At 37.3% G+C, this 16097-nt stretch overlaps 1 long non-coding RNA gene and 1 other non-coding gene across 2 annotated transcripts in view; both read left to right on the top strand.

Moving 5' to 3' along the window:
* The window catches only part of LOC140528109 (uncharacterized), a 44579-nt gene extending 33082 nt beyond the window's left edge, over positions 1–11497 (top strand). Inside the window, exon 4 of the long non-coding RNA XR_011975079.1 lies at positions 10803–11497. This is a non-coding gene — a long non-coding RNA (uncharacterized lncRNA). The remainder of the gene's footprint in view (positions 1–10802) is intronic.
* Positions 628–754, top strand: LOC140521895 (U6atac minor spliceosomal RNA). The gene has a single exon (XR_011973172.1). It is a non-coding gene; the product is annotated as a U6atac minor spliceosomal RNA (small nuclear RNA).
* Positions 11498–16097: the final 4600 nt, after the last annotated feature.

The following is a 16097-nucleotide window of genomic DNA, read 5'->3' as shown; positions in this document are numbered from 1 at the left end:
AAATAAATAGTCAAATGATACATACAACTGGATTCCTTGCTGTTGTATGAACAAGACATTCCATCTCTTGGCTTTGAGCATTTTCTCTGGCTGTTTCCCATATTGTGTCTCCCTGTTCTCCCTCTTTCAGCCTTTCCTGGCTTCCTTTAAGACCCAACTAAAAACCCATCTTCAACAGAAAGCATTTCCTAACCCCTCTTAAGTCTCATTCCTTTGCCTCTTATTTTCTGTTTATCGTACATAACTTGTTTATATACATTTATTTGCTTGTGGTTTCCCTCCACTAGATTGAGTTCCTTGAGGGCAAAGACTGTCTTTTGTCTCTTTTTTGCATCCCTAGAGCTAAAAACAGTGCCTGGCACATAATAGGCACTCTATGTTAGATATTTGTAGATTGATGGACAAATCACTAATAATAAGGGGAATGCAAATCAAAACAATCCTAAGATTTCACTTCACACTCAAGAAAATAGTCAAAGAAGACAAAAACTTACGTTGAATAGCTCATATTGGAGGAGTTTTAGATAAGCCAGTACACTAATCCACTCTTGGTGGAGCTGTAAATTATTCCAACCATTCTAGGAATCAGTTATCAATTATGCAAATATAGTGGCTAAATTACTAGATGTGTTACATGAAAGGAGAGAAGGTTAGCACTCCCCTTGATTAGGATAGAAGAGGTCCTAATGACCTTTACAACACATATACAGCTGAGGATTGCCACCTACTTTGTGGCATCTAACCATGTTTTTACATAACTATTATGGAAATGTTTTGCTTAACTACACATGTATAACCTATATTGAATTGCTTGCCTTCTCAATAAGGGTGGGTGGGGAGGGAAGAAGGGAGAGAATTTGGAACTCAAAGTTTTAAAAACATGTTAAAAAATGGTTTTTACATATAACTGGGAAGTAAGATACACAGGCAATGGGATATAGAAATCTATCTTGCCCTTCAAGAAAGTAAAGGGGAAGAGGATGGGGGAGGGATGATAAAAGGGAGGGCAGACTGGGGAAAGAGGTAATCAGAATGTATGCCATCTCAGGGTGTGTGGAGGGGAGAGATGGGGAGAAAATTTGGAACTCAAAATCTTGTGGAAATGAATGTTGAAAACTAAAAATAAATATTTTTAAAAGACAAGAAAAGAAGAGACATAAAAAAATAAATTCCTGGAGAAGGAAATGGTAAACCACTCTAGTATCTTTGCCAAGAAAACATGTGTTGGTGTAATATAGTCCATAGAATCACAAAGAGTTGGACATGACTGAACAACTGAACAACAGTGGCTTAATTATTCACTAAGATTTTTGCTGAAAACAGTTTTAGGTGTTAACATTCTAAGAGTATTTAAATATTACTATGTAATTTTTTAAGGTGCCCACAAGCTTCCAGATTGAAAGAATGAATCTCTAAAGATGGGATTTTAGGCAAGTCATCAGGGATTTCCTTGAACCCTCAAATCAAATCCCATAGATCCTTGCCCTGTTCATCTCACTTGAGGAGATAGCAACATACTCAGTTGTTTTTTTTCTAGTAGTTATGTTGGATTCACAGTGTCTCATTTAGTCCCTCAGTGACCAATGGTGGTTATAAAAGGATGGGAAAGAGAAGGGAAGGGAATAAACATTTATTAAGCACCTACTAAGACACTGTGTTCAGCATTTTACAAATATTATTTTATTTGATCTTCACAACAACCTGTGAGGTAGGTGTTACTGTAACCTCCATTTTACAGTTGAGGAAACTGAAACAGGGGTTAAGTGACTTTCCCAGTTTCATGCAGCTGGTAAATGTGCAGGATCAGAACTCAAGTTTTCTGGACTCCAAGTATCCACTGTGTCACTTAACTGCAGTGGATGGTTGTCTAGGGTTAGAGGTACAGTCTTCAACCATAGACGAGAAGGAAATTAACTGACCCACATGGAAACTAACCCCTAGAACTTGATCTCATTAGCATCAAACTTTAATCAAATGTAATAACTAGATACCAACCTTTACTATCTTTTTGTTTTTAAGACTCATTCAAAGGGGAGGGAAATAGTATCAGCATTACATAACATTTTCTTGTATTAATCTAGAAATTGTTTTAAAGAAACTTAATCAAGAATTCTAATTTTTGTAATTGTTGTTACCTTATATCACCAGTGCTATAATCTTGACAGCACAATAATTGTTAGAGCCAAAAAAGTGAGACAAAAATGAGAAAGAATCACTCTTTCCCCTATCACAAACTGAAATGTTGAAATGAGAGTGCTTTTAAAATAAGGTAATTCCAATATAATACATCAATATTGAGTAATGCCTGTAATTCATTTTGGGGGTGAGGTGGGGAGGGGTAGACCTATGATTTCTCTTGCATGAGGAATTCCCAGTGTGGACACCCTCTACCAATGCAAATTAGTAACTAATCTGCAATTTATAATAGTAGAGACTTGCCCGAGGGCATAATAAGTTAATGGCCACTAAGCCAGCATGTGTCTCTTGCAATATGTACAAATTCAGGGACATCACCACTCCAAATGTTCACATGGACTGTTGGTGTCCAACCTGTGGTAGAGTCTTCCTAGCTCATATTGGTCTGATTAGCCACAGTCAGACACACTGTACCTAACATAGTGATATCGTTTTGGTCCTCTTGACTTATCCAAATTGTGCTCATACTGGAGGGCACAACTCTAGACCTTCCTGTTCCATAAAGCCATTCTAGGTTTTTCCAGTTCACAGTGATCTGTATCATCTCCAATGTTGTAAGCAGCTTGGGTCATTTAGAGAAATTGCCCATTTGAGGATACACTTTTCTGAAAGCTTCCAACCCCAACCCAGTTACTTACATTTTTGCCTTACAGCTCTTTCTTTTTTCTTCTTTTTTTAATTAAATTTATTTATTTATTTTAAGTTTTCAACATTCATTTCCACAAAATTTTGAGTTCCAAATTTTCTCCCCATCTCTCCCCTCCACCCACCCCAAAATGCCAAGCATTCTAATTACCCCTACCACCAATCTGCCCTCCCTTCTAACATCCCTCCCTTCCCTTATCTCCATCTTATATTTTGTTCTGTAGGGCAAAATAAATTTCTATACCCCATTACCTGTATTTCTTATTTCCCACTTGTATGCAAGAACAACACTCAACAGTTGTTCCTAAACCTTTGAGTTCCAACTTCTCTTCCCTCCTCCCTCCCCACCTATCCCCACTGGGAAGGCAAGTGATTCAATATAGGCTGTATATGTGTAGTTTTGCAAATGACTTCCATTATAGTCATATTGTGTAAGACTAACTATATTTCCCTCCATCCTATCCTGTCCCCCATTTCTTCTATTCTCTTTTTTGACCTTGTCTCTCCCCAAGAGTGTTCACTTCTAATTGCTCCCTCCTCCCATTGCCCTCTATTCCATCATCCCCCCCACCCTGCTTATCCCCTTCTCCCCCACTTTCCTGTATTGTAAGATAGGTTTTCATACCAAAATGAGTGTACATTTTATTCCTTCCTTGAATCAAATGTGATGAGAGTAAGCTTTACATTTTCCCTCTCACCTCCCCCATTTTCCCCTCTTTTTTTGCCTCTTTTATGAGAGATAATTTGCCCCATTTCTCCTTTACTCCTCATAATATATTCCTCTCTCATCCCTTAATTTCATTTTTTAGACATGATTCCTTCCTATTCCACTCACCCTGTGCTCTCTCTCTCTCTCATATATATATATATATATGTATGTGTTCATGTATGTCTCTGTGTGTGTGTGTGTGTGTGTATAATCCAACAAACTCCCCAGATACTGAAAAAAGTTTCAAGAGTTACAAATATTGTCTTTCCGTGTAGGAACAGTTCAACTTTAGTAAATCCCTTATGATTTCTCTTTCCTGTTTACCTTTTCATGCTTCTCTTGATTCATGTGTTTGAAAGTAAAATTTTCTTTTCAACTCTGGTCTTTTCATCAAGAATGTTTGAAAGACCTCTATTTCACTGAAAGACCATTTTTCCCCCTGAAGTATTATACTCAGTTTTGCTGGGTAGGTGATTCTTGGTTTTAGTCCTAGTTCCTTTGACTTCTGGAATATCATATTCTGAGCCCTTCAATCCCTTAATGTAGAAGCTGCTAGATCTTGTGTTATCCTGATTGTAGTTCCACAATACTCAAATTGTTTCTTTCTGGCTGCTTGCAATATTTTCTCCTTGACCTGATAACTCTGGAATTTGGCTACAATGTTTCCAGAAGTTTCTCATTTTGGATCTCTTTCAAGAGGTGATCAGTGGATTCTTTCAATATTTATTTTGCCCCTGGCTCTAGGATATCAGGGCAGTTTTCCTTGATAATTTCATGAAAGATGATATCTAGGCTCTTTTTTTGATCATGGCTTTCAGGCAGTCCCATAATTTTTAAATTGTCTCTCCTGGATCTATTTTCCAGATCAGTTGTTTTTCCAATGAGATATTTCACATTATCTTCCATTTTTTCATCCTTTTGGTTTTGTTTTGTGATTTTTTGGTTTCTACTAAAGTCATTAGCCTCCATCTGTTCCATTCTAATTTTTAAAGAACTATTTTATTCAGTGAGCTTTTAAACTTCCTTTTCCATTTGGATAATTCTGCTTTTTAAAGCATTCTTCTCCTCCACTGGCTTTTTGAACCTCTTTTGACAATTAAGTTAGCCTATTTTTAAAGGTGTTATTTTCTTCAACATTTTTTTGTGTCTCGTTTAGCAAGTTGTTGACTTACTTTTCATGATCTTTCTTGCATCTCTCTCATTTCTCTTCCCAATTTTTCCTCTACCTCTCTTACTTGATTTTCAAAATACTTTTTGAGCTCTTCCATGGCCTGAGACTATTGAGTATTTATTTTGGATGTTTGGGATATAGAAGCCTTGACTTTTATGTCTTTCCCTAATGGTAAGCATTGTTTTTCCTCATCTGAAAGGATGAGAAAAGATATCTGTTCACCAAGAAAGTAATCTTCTATAGTCTTATTGTTTTTCCCTTTTGGGGGCATTTTCCCAACAAGTTACTTGACTTTTGGGTCCTTTGTCAAGAGTAGGGTATACTCTGAAGATCTGTAAGATCTTGGTTCCTCCAAGGTGGCACAGTCAAGCGTGTACACTGGTTTGGGAGCAACACAGAAAGTTTTGTGCCCAGAGTCTGTGAGTAGTAGAGTTTCCTCTCCACAGCCACCTGGCCTCCAGTTCTACCAAGCCAGTACTGGAGACTGAGATTCAGATAAGCTGCAGGGGTAGGGCCACCATTTAGTGTGAGATGAAGATCAGCTGCTAGGTTCCTCAGGAGTATTAGGTGGGGGCAGGGCCACCACACAGGGCTGAGATAGGATCATCTGCCCCCAGGGGTTTTACTCTCCAACTATGGGATATAGGCTGCTGTGGGAGCTGCTACTGCTTGATGTGGCCTCTGCCTCCACCACCTGAGGCCAGAGCTACAGGAAGATCCTGCTCCTTTCTTGGCCAGCTGAAAAAACCCTCTCACTGACCTTTGGCGCCTGTGGGTTGAGGGGTCTGCAAGCTGCCACTACTGCCGTGGCCTGCTCAGCTCAGGTCCTCCTCCCTTGACTGTGCAGCACAGCCAAGGCTGGGCTAGGCTGGGCTCCATGTGCGTGTGACAGACCTTTCCTATTGGTGTTTCAGGTCACCCTGGGCTGGAAATCTCTTCCACTCCATAGTTCTGTGGCTTCTGCTGCTCTAAAATTTGTTGAGAGTCTTTCTTTACAGGTATTTTATGGGCTGTGGGGGAAGAACTAGTGTATATATGTCTTTTCTACTCTGTCATCTTGGCTCTGCCCCCATTACAGCTATTTCTGAAGCCTCATCAGTACAAAAATATTGCACACAGCCCTGATCTCAGTACTCCTAAATTTATTGTCTTCATTCTTCATGTTAGCCTTTAATTATATGGTGGCATACATTGTTTTTTAACTGTTTTATATGTATATAAAAATATATACACACATATGTGTATATGTCATACACATATGAATGTACGTCTATTTACAGTCAACCTTCAACTTTCATGGGAGTAACATTCCTAGAAACTGGCCAAAAGCACCTATATAAGATTGTACGCTGTGTCAGGGAGGGAGTGAGGAGGGAGTTGGGAAAGAGGGAGAAGGAGGGGAAAAAAATCTAAGATACATGGAAGTGATTGTAGAACACTGAAAACAAATAAAATAATTTAATTTTTTAAAAAAAGATAGAAAAAAATGATCAAAAGTAAAAAATGTGAATGTTGATATACTAAACCTTTGGAAAATAGGGAGTTAAGCTTCTGTGACCACCAAAAACTGTAATCTTTTGCTAGAGATTGCTAAAAATACACTTTTCTGCATATAATTCTTTATCACAAAGCATTAATTTTGATAGTAGTTTTTCTGTCCATGAAATAGTAACCATGAAATAACCCATAAAATGCAATACACTAAATAAAATTAGAAACATGTAAAACATTTTTTCTCTCTAGTAATTTCCTAGAATTCTATGACCTCTTGTGCTAACATCTCAATAAAAAAAAATTATTTCAGAAAATATTCACTTTATATAACACAGAAAACCTACAGTATGATTTATAGTGCACAGAAAATAAAATTCTTAAATTGAAAACATTTTTTAACCTGAACCTTACCTTCCACTATGTCAGATGACAATGTGAGGCATTGTATTGTATATCTACTGTATTGCTCTAAACCTCTCTACCTTGGTTACCCTCTGAAAAGCAAGGGAGAGATTGTTGGGACTTTAGTTGCTCCTTTCAGAAGTCTCTGAGATTGGTGAAGTCTCGACATCATCTCCACGCTGTCCTTCATGACTGGTGGATGGCATTGGAGATCATAAAGGGCATACCATATCAGCAGTGTCTTCACTGTCTGCTGTTTGAGATCCTTAAGATTCTTAGAGTGAATGACACCAGTGAGGCATCTAATAGGGTATCAGGTGCTCTACAAACTTGAGTACCATGTCTGTCATTGTTTTCTCTGTTTCACAAAGCTGCAAATGAGTGGGTTGCCAATACAAAAGAAAAAATGAAATTACTATTGAAATCATGAGAATGCTTGACTTCACAGAAGTTAAACTTTGAATGCTGACAATCCACTATATAGATACACACACACACACACACACACACACGCACACATCTTGTTTCCTAGGAGAATTATAAACTCCTTGAAAGTAAGATAACTAGATGTGTTTACACTTTAGCAATGACTACAAATTGTAGCTGAGGCAAGTGACATGAATCATGCTCTCAGTTTGATTAGAGGTGAGAAGTAGAGGCAAGGTAGATTAGGGGAGGGTCTAGGTGTACACTATGTGATTTCTATGTTGTTGAAAGACTGCAAGTGTGTTAATTCTCTTTAAACATATCCCTCTCTAAATTTGGAATGCTTTCAATTCAATTCTCCGGTTAAAAAAGACCTATAATCCTACCTGAGTAATGCTTCTGGTGGGATAGTCTTTTTTTCTGTTATTTCACCGACACTATATCTTGTATATACCTAATTATTAACCTGTTGTGTCTTCCATTAGCATGTGGGCTACTTGAAGACAGGGACTATTTTTGCTTTGTTTTATATCCTTAACAATCAATGCCTGCTACATAGTAAGCAATTAATAAATGCTTGTGGATATACTGACCAATTATGCTAAAAAAAATTCCTGAATTGAAGTCTTGTTGCTTCTGAGGCCTCTTTTGATAATTCAGAGAGGAGGAATTCCACTATTACCCTTTACTTCCCTTTCATCTATTCTCTTAATCTATTTTCTCCAGGGTTATCACGGCCGCTCCTTTTCCCTTCAGACCTTTGCCTAACCTATTTTCAGGTATGATTAAGGCAATCAGGGATTCAAACTTCTTTGGGAAGGCCAAGGATAAGGCAGGGTTAGCTGTTTCTCCCACTCCCACAGTGGTCCAAACAGATTTCTAAAGCAGTTGGAAAGAGTCTAAGTTTGCTGAGAGCATCAACTGGTGCTTTTAGAACTACTACAGTACTAGAATGATGAAACAGCCTCCAATTCAAGGCTTATTCTCCCTACACCCCAGCCAGAAGGATATCCCCAGAACGGAAAGCCATGATTCACCAACCAGTGAACGTAGTAATAAAAATGAGTGTGGACTTTGAGTATTGTCTGAGAATAAACCCTGAGATAGGCCTTGCTATTCGTCATTTCAGCAAAGTGCTTTGAGGGCTTACAGAAATAATAAGAACTGATATTTATATAGCACTTCAGGTATTATCTCCATTTAACAGAAGAAAAATTGAGGTTGAGGGAGTTAAAGCGCCATGGTCACACAAGGATACCTCAGAGTCAGGATTTAAACCTAGGTCTGAGGTCTGCAGCTTTACCCAGTATGCCTTCAAGTCTCAGCTAAAATTCTACCTTCAAGAAGCCTTTCCTGGTTCCCATTAATGCTGACACCTTCCCTCTGAGATTACCTCTGATTTAGCCTGCATAGGTCTTTTTTTGCACATAGTTATTTGCATGTTGTCTTCCTTATCAAACTATGAGCTCCTTATAAGGAGGGACCATTGTCTTTGACTTCTCCATCAACCTGGCACATAGGAAGGAACTTAATAAGTACTCGTTGACTTTCTGACTTATTCATCCCTCACATCCATCAAAACTTCTCTCAACCAAGAATGTATCTAATATAAAAATCTAAGTGATTTTGATGGAGAAAAAGTCTGTAGTTGAGATTAATTTAGGTGGAATCAATATCAGCATATATTTTGTTGCTTATTTTTCACCCAAAATTATAACAGAACTCAAATTCCACTATATTAGCTTATTCTGTAGTAAACACTGGAAGGTGAGAAGAAACACTCCTTCTGTCTCACAGAATCCTCCACACACACATAATCTTAAATACTATATGAAACTAAATACTATATGAAACTTTAGTCTAAGCAAATAGCACCTCACTACAAATCTGTTTATAGTTCCTGCTATGTCCTAAGGATACGTATCCATAGCTAATGTAGCGAAAAACTGTTATGAGTAACCACAGTATCTCTATATAGACAGGTGGCTAAGACTAATTTAGGGCCAGTAGTCTAAATCATACTCCATTTGTGCAGAAATATTTCTTTCTTTATTTTAACTAGATTCTTGGGGAAACATTCTGAAAATAGATATGTAGCACTGACTAACCTGACCCGCACTAACTAAAGGCCAGGTATGTTACATTTCAAGCCTACTTTAGAATTCTCCAATACTCTTAAAGGGTATTAGGAGGTCCCTAAGCTCCCTGCAAATGGCTTCAGCCCTCACTAATGCTATTCCCTCAAGGGTAAGGAGGGTACTTCCCTGAACCCCAGTTACTTTCAGCCTGGATTACCTTGTATTAGGAAATATTTACTCAAAGGTATCATCACAAATACATACATTTACTCCCCCAGTATGTGAGGTTTAATCACCTTTCCCCTTTGCACCAGCTTATTCAGTGTGCATTGGAAGTAGAAGTGGAAGATTAAATTCATAGCATGGTTCGATTCCAATCAGGAACACAGTCCCATTTCTAAGTCCAAACTCATTTCACTTGAGTCCCAGGCATCTTGGCTTCTCAGGGCTTCCATACTTCCTGCCTGACTGTGCCATCTTGGCTACAGTCCTGCTAACAAGATCATCATGGTCCTCTGAGGATTGCCTCCAGTACCTGAAACTGAGGAGGACAAATACCACAAAGCAGAAACAAACACTTTCCAGGACATTTCTTGGAGTTAGGGTAAAAGAAAAAGAGCAAGGGAAAGAAATCCTCTCCCCATCACCCCCAATGGTTCAGTTCCTGGTGCCCATGCTTTGTGTAAATAATGATTTATCCTCTGAACACAATGGGTAAGAGTAGCTGAAAAGAGCTACAGGAAACGAGTGGTGGAAAAAAATTTAACCCAGCTCAGTTTCACCAGTTTTAAGGGTGCAGCCATACGGCAGAGAACACAGAGGCCTCCCTGTCACATAATAAGGACATGCTCCAAAATGCCTTCAAAGGTACTTCCATGTTAGGTGACTGCGCAGGCCCGGATAAGCCTGTTTTGCATATATACTATGCTGTGCATTTGGGAGATATAAGGAAGAGAGGAAAGAGGGAGGCTACTTTTATTCTTTCATCAGCTTCAATAACAACAGATATTTATTAAATTATTTCACTATGTGAAGGCATAGTGCTAGGTTAGAGGATATACAAAGAAAACAGATCCTGCCTCAGAGAACTTGTAGACTAGCCAGGGGAGTTCAGCAGGTCAATCTTTCTTCACTTTGAAGGAGTTTTCTTTGCCCTCTTGGTCAGTACTTGATCTTTTAAATGCATGCCAATGAACACAACTTTGCCAAATCCTAGGAGGTTCAGGCTGAAGGACTGGAAGTAGCCTCCCATTTTATATTGGAATTCCCCATTGGATCTGTGATTTCATCAATACCGAGAGATTTCAATCCATCCATGCTCTCATTCAGTGTGATTTTTTTCATGTTCTTCCTTAACTCTTCCCTAGAAGATCCACTCAACATGGTAGAGGCTTTTCCCTACCATGACGGTGGGAATAGCCTCTGATTGACTACATAGTCAGAACAGATTGCGTCTTTTAAATTGCTAGACTAAGCAGTCTCTCTTCTGGGAGTTCTTTCTTGCTCTCTCTTTCCTCATTTTTTCCAGAGGGTGAAGAACACAGTTTTCACACCGTCTGGGTGCCATGCACTAACCCAAGAAGGGAAGATCCCTTTTGCCTCCTCTTTCTTTTACCTACAGGTGTGAGAAATGGACTAAAGGAGTGTTTGTTTCAGTTCTGTTTTGTTTATCCTGTTTTAGGTGCCACCTGTGATCCCTACTGGACTTAGGAGTTCGAGCTATGTCAGCCTTGGAGCCAGTATTGCAAGCAAGATATTGCTGTTAGCCAACCCATCAAGGAAGCCCTGGGGAGCTCAAGCCTGAGGGGTACTTTGGACTTAGACCTGGGACTGTGTTCTATAGAAACTAAGCTAAACTGTTTGTATATTTGCTTACAGTTTTGAAGTAAATATTCCTTTATAAAAGCTAATTTGATTTTTAGTGCAAGCAAAATAGCATTTTTTGCTGTTTATGTTTTGGTATAATCGAGAAATATAATGCCTATATTTGAATGTGACTGGGGAGGATCTTTCCCACCCATTGTCTGGCCTGGGAAGATTTGTAAGAAGGTCCATACCTTTTGGTAATGAGGCATTGATTCTCCAGGGATGTGATGCCCTCTGGCTCTAAAAAGTGTACAAAGATTCTGAGGGTGAGGTTTTGTTTTGGGGCTTAGTTTTTGTAATAAGGTTCGAGTGCGAAAGTCATCCGCTATTCTCCCTCCCCGACTTTGAGAACTCAGATGTCATGCTTCCCTGCTGAATTATGGTCAAGCAGAGGAAGCCATTAATTTCTCTGTATTTTCTTTGAATTTCAGGGTGCTGATTCCCCTGAATTAGATGAATGATGTATATGTTTGGTTAAAGGAATGATGCATGTGCTTGATTAAAGTTATTTTTAACCCCTCAAAAGTTACCTTCCCTTTTATGAATACAGATCTAAGAACCTGTGATAGCAGGCTCCCCTGTATATGTTGGGGTGCTTACTGATACAGTGCTAAAATAAAACTGGGGTGCAGGGGACCACTCCCAGAACTGGGGAAGACTATCTGTGGGGGCTGGAGGAATTGAAAGAGAGCCTAGACATATCCTAATTCCTCTTGTGGTTCAGGAGAACACTGAGAAAGGGTTGAGCCTTAGGCAGTGGAGACCTGGGTAGTCAGTGTTGTGTACTGATATATTAATTCACTAGAGTGGACATTCAATTCTCTGCCATAGTCAACATAATAGGCATAGTCCATCAATATAGTTTTTCCTGCATGGGTTGTTAAGATAATTTATTTTTCTATTTTCCCCTGTTACATGTAAAAACAATTTTTAACATTCATTTTTAAAATTTTGAGTTCCAAATTGTTTCCCTTCCTCCCTACCCCAGGTCTCCCTCATTTAGAAGACAAGTAATCCCATATGTCATACTTGTGTAGTCGTGCAAAATATTTCTATAACCATCATGTTGTGAAAGAAAACATAGACCAACCCCCATCCAAGAAAAATAAAGCAAAAAAAAGTATGCTTCAGTTCAAACACCATCAGTTCTTTCTCCGGGAATGGATAGCGTTTTTCATCATAAATCCTTCAGAGCTGTCTTGGGTCATTGCATTGCTAAGAATTGTTAAGTCATTTACATCTGATCATCTTACAGTATTGCTGTATACTTTGTACACTTTGCATAATCTCTTGTAAGTCTTTCCAGGTTTTTCTGAGAGCATCCTGCGCATCATTTCTTGTAGTAAAATAGTATTCCATCACAATCACACACCACAATTTGTTGAGCCATTCCACAATTGATGGGCATCCCTTCATTTTCCAATTCTTTCCCACCAGAAAAGAGCTGCTATAAATACTTTTGGCATACAGACCTAGTAGTGGTATTGCTAGGTCAAAGGGAATGCCGTTTTATAGCCCTTTGAACAGAATTCTAAATTTCTGTAAAGAATGGTTGAATCAGTTCACAATTCTATGAACAATGCATTAATGTCTCATTTTCCCCACATTCCCTCCAACATTAGTCATTTTCCTTTTTTGTCATGTTAACTAATCTAATATATGAGGTAGTACCTCAGAGTTGTTTTAATTTGTAATTCTACAATCAGTAGTGAGTTAGAGCATTTTTTCATATGGCTATAGATAGCTTTGATTACTTCCTCTGAAAACTGTTCATATCTTTTGATTATTTGCCAGTTGAGGAATGACTAATTTTTTATAAATTTCACTCAGTTTTCTACATGTTGGAGAAATGAGACCTTTGTCAGAGAAACTGTATTTCCCTCCATCCTACCCCCATTTATTCTATTCTCTCTCTCCTTTCACCTCATCACTGTCAAAAGTGTTTTGCCTCTAACTACCTCCTCCCCCAATTTGCTCTCCGTTCTATCACCTCCTCTTATTCTTCCCTTATTCCTTTTCCCTCCTACTTTCCTATAGGGTAAAATGGATTTCTATAACCAATTGAGTATATATGTTATTCCCTCTTTGAGCCAATTCTGATGAGAGTAAGGTTCACTCACTCCCCCTCACGTCTCCCCTCTTCCCTTCCACTGTAAAAACTTTTTCTTATCTCTTTTATGTAAGATAATTTACCTCATTCTACCTCTCCCTTTCTCTTTCTCCCAGTACATTCCTTTTTCATCCCTTAATTTTATTTTTTTTTAAGATATCATCCTTTCATATTCAACTCACTCCTGTGCCCTCTGTCTATGTATACTCCTTTTAACTACCTCAATAATGAGAAAGGTCTTATGAGTTACAAATATCATCTTTCCATGTAGGAATGTAAACAGTTTAACTTTAATAAGTCCCTCATGATATCTCTTTCTTGTTTATCTTCTCATGTTTCTCTTGAGTCATATTTGAAAGTCAAATTTTTTCTTTAGCTCTGGTCTTTCCCCAAGAATGCATGAAATTCCTCTATCTCATTGAATATCTATTTTTCCCCCAGAAGGATTTCACTCAGTTTTGCTGGGTAGGTGATTCTTGATTGTAATCTTAGCTCCTTTGTCCTCCAGAATATCATATTCCAAGTACTCTGATCCTTTAATGTAGAAGCTGCTAAATCTTGTCTTATCCTGACTGTGGCTCCTTGATACTTGAAATATCTCTTTCTGGCTGCTTGAAATATTTTCTCCTTAACCTGGGAGTCTGGATTTTGGTTATAATATCCCTTGGAGTTTTCCTTTTGGGATCTCTTTCAGGAGGTGATTTCAATTTCTATTTTACCCCCTGGTTCTAGAATATCAGGAAAGTTTTCCTTTCTAGCCTTCTAGGCTCTTTTTTTATCATGGATTTCAGGGAATCCAATAAGTTTTAAATTATCTCTCCTGGATCTATTTTCTAGGTTAGTTGTTTTTCCAATGAGATATTTCACATTGTCTTCTATTTTTTTCATATTTTTGGTTTTGTTTTATTATTTCTTGATTTCTCATAAAGACATTAGCTTCTATTTGTTCAGTTCTAATTTTTAAGGAATTATTTTCTTCAGTGAACTTTTCTACCCACCTCCTTTTCCATTTGGCCAATTCTACTTTTTAAGAGTTCTTTATTTCACTTAATTTTTGTGCCGCTTTTACTATCTGGCCTAGTCTGTTTTTAAGATGCTATTTTCTTCAGTATTTTTGTGTCTCCTTTACCAAGCTTTTGGCTTTTTTTCATGATTTTCTTGTATCACTCTCATTTCTCTTCCCAATTTTTCTTCTACCTCTCTTACTTGATTTTCAAAATCTTTTTTGAGCTCTTCCATGGTCTGAGACCAATTCATATTTTTCTTGGAGGCTTTGAATATAGGAACTTTAACTTTGTTGTTTTCTTCTGGGTGTGTGTTTTGATCTTTCTTGTCACCATAGAAACTTTCTATAGTTAGAGGGTTTTTTCCCATTGTTTACTCATTTTCCCAGCTTCTTACTTGATTTTTAACTCTTTGTTAAAACAAGGCTCTGCTTCCAAGGTGGAGAGTACACTGTCCCATGCTTTAGGGATTTTGTGCAGCTGTTTTCAGAGATACTTCTTGCAACCTGTACATTTTCAGTTCTTCCTGTCTAACCTATCTGCAGCTCAAAGAAGTCTGCAAGTTGTGCAGGTCTGATCTACAGAGAATACCTCCTCCATTAGGGCCTTGAATAGCCTATTCACTATAACCATGGTGAATGAAGTGGGGAGTGAACAATGTTCCATCAGAGAAGTCTGAGGAGAATCATTTTGATAGTTAGAAGGAAAACTAGGAAGTACTCATTACTATAGTATTATAGAAATGAAAAACAAAGTAATATGTGGGATGCATTGGGGGAAATCTATTCACGATGGAGGGATAAGGGAATAATTCACAGAATAAGTGAAATTTTAGCTTAACTTGAAAAGATGAGGAATTTAACAGGTCATGAAGGAAAGAGAGGGCATTATAAACACAGGGAATAATGTGAAAAGAAAGCATGAAGGAGAAAAAGCCTAGGGCATATTTAAGAAGTAGAATATTCCAATTTTTTTGGAGTAGGAAGTACATGGTAGCTAGCAGTATGTGATAAAGTTGGAAAGGCAGCTTCCAAAGGGTCTTAGCCTTTGAAAGACTTTGAATTCCAGAGAAAATAGTTAACCCTACTCATCAGACAATGGCAACACATTGAAGTTTTTAGAAAAGTTTTATTGATGTGTTTTGTTTTTACATTACAAACATTTACAGAATATACCCACTTCATGAGAGATCACTTATAAAAAGTGAAACAATTAAGTAAATCTCAAAATACAATGACTTTATCTGAAAGTACATGCAACCTTCCACTTCTATAGCACCCTATACCTCTCTATTTTAAAAAAAGTCAACAGAAATCTATTTTCTCTCTTTCCTGCCTCCATTTAAAAAAAGAAAGGAAAATCTATTTCTTGTAAGAAAAGGCATAGTAAAACAAAAGAAATTTCCTCAATGTTTATATACAAAATATATAAAATATTACACATGTATATATTTTAATAAACAACATATTTATATATTTTAATATATCATATACATATGCATAAATATATGATACTATATATTTACCTTTTTAATATATTTACATATTTTAAAATCTACATTATGTATCAAATAAATGTATATATGTTTGCTTTATGTACAAAACATATATGATCTGTTTTTACATATTTTAATATATGTATTTATGCAATTTAATATATTACATATCACATATTTGTATACAGTCTTTGAGGGAATTTCTTTGTCTTGACTATGCCTTTTGTCATAAGAAATCTTTTCATTTATATATGAATATATAATATGTTATATATATTTGTACATACATATCTCATCCTTCACACAAAATCCATCACCTTTCTGTAAGGGATAGCATGTTTCATCATTAATCCTCTGAAGTCATGAATGTTCATTGCATTTATCATAGTTTTTTAAACTTTCAAAGCTGTTTTTATACCCTGGCTGTTATTGTATAAACTGTTTGGGTCTGCTCAATTCATTCTTCACCAGTTTATAAAATTCCTTAGAACAGTTACTTTT

Source organism: Notamacropus eugenii, chromosome 1 (genome assembly GCF_028372415.1).
Source record: "Notamacropus eugenii isolate mMacEug1 chromosome 1, mMacEug1.pri_v2, whole genome shotgun sequence".
Classification (NCBI taxonomy): domain Eukaryota; kingdom Metazoa; phylum Chordata; class Mammalia; order Diprotodontia; family Macropodidae; genus Notamacropus; species Notamacropus eugenii.
The sequence above is the reverse complement of the archived record's forward strand: the minus strand, read 5'-3'. Positions and strand labels throughout refer to the sequence as shown.